The following is a 1,637-nucleotide window of genomic DNA, read 5'->3' on the forward strand; positions in this document are numbered from 1 at the left end:
AAGGAGTCCACAGGGCCCACCATTCGTCTGAGAGGAGAGGCAGGAGCGGGACTGAGAGCTGGGTGGGCAAGAGCGTCCAGCGCCAAAGTCGGCTGGACACTCCAGTCCCTCTCCTCTAGACCGCTCTTTCCCTCTCCTCAGGGGGAGCAGCAGCGCCTGGACCCTAAGAACTGAGCTTCCTTCTTTTCTACCAAAGGCTGTCCCCGTTCCCTCAAAACTTGGGAGGCTGAGGCCTGGGGTGGGTAGGGGCCTGAGCAGCCCTTGGGGGCCCCCGGAGGGCTGTCCAGGATCTTGGCCCCGCCTCCCACCGGCTTTGGTCTTCCTGGCGGCTCATGTTGCCCGACTCTGGAGTTTGTTTACAGAGAGTATCTGGTGTCCTCTGCCAGGTCAAGGCCGAGTTCAAGGCACACGTGGGTGAAGGGCATGCATGACTTCTTAAGGAGAATTAGGAGCCTCGATTTTGGTTGCTTGAGACGGATCTGGATCAGATCTCCACGCCACCTTCCCCGGGGAAGGATACACCAAATGCCAGGGAGGCCTGCGTGTGGGGACGGGGCAGACTTCAGCAGGTGCTGATAACAGGGTGGGCCTGGCTCCTGATGGTGGGATGGCAGGCTCTTTCGGTGACTTGGGAGGAGGAGGTGCCTGGGGAGAAGGGCTTGAAGCCGGTGAACTGTCACGTCGGGGAAGTCTGATTTCCTTGTGGACAAGCCCTGAAGACTCCCGAGGCAGATGCCAGCGGCTCTAGCTACCCCCATGAGGGCCTTTTTTGGAATGCTAGCTCCTTTTCGGTTAATTCCCCCAGGCTAGGGACTTTGGTTTTCGCTGGCAGCCAGCAATAAAACGACTTGGATGCTCGGGTTGACGTTTATTCACGAGGCTGGGGTTGCCGTTTTTTTCACGGGTATGGTCTAAATTGACGTCCTAGGCCCGGTCTTGGCCAGGAGGACTGACAACGTGACGAGGAATAGAGGTGCGGTCAGCATAAAGAAGGTGGCAGCCCTCGCGCACAGGACTGTGCTGTCAGTGCCGGGCACAGCCTGGAAGGAAGACCCGTGACCATGTCTGTGACCCACGCTTACACACAAGCATAGTACCAAAGAGGAAGACGTGAACGATCTTTGCTGAATTCTGCAGTCCGATGTCAATCGAGCACGCAAGCCCGATGCACCAGGGTGGAATTCATGGTGATCGGATGCGACAGTTGGAAGCAGGAGAAGGAGCAGTGGATGCAAAGGCAGCCTTGCCTTGGTGCGAGAAATTATACTAGACACCGCAGGAGAGCGCTGCAAGACCAACAACACATTCACTGGGAATCACTTTTTCTCAACAACTCACTTGTCGACTGTACCCCAAGAAGCCCTCATTTTATTTGCTGTCTCTACAGGTACCGCCATATGTGCCGGTCTGTCCACTTACTGGCAAAGAAGGTGAGAAACTGGACTATTTCAGGAAGAATGTGCATCAGGACTGGAGGAAGGCTCGTTGCAGGTGACATCACCAGGCTTGTTGAAAGTCAAAAGGGCTTGAAGCATTTACCGATGAAAATTAAATGTATGGCAGATACGTATATACATACATTGATTTTAAGATTTAAAAAATTTCAGTCCTTAGAACTGGACCAATAAGCACATGGA

Source organism: Echinops telfairi, unplaced genomic scaffold (assembly GCF_000313985.2).
Source record: "Echinops telfairi isolate 266 unplaced genomic scaffold, ASM31398v2 ScPeMD7_7467;HRSCAF=8505_1, whole genome shotgun sequence".
NCBI lineage: Eukaryota > Metazoa > Chordata > Mammalia > Afrosoricida > Tenrecidae > Echinops > Echinops telfairi.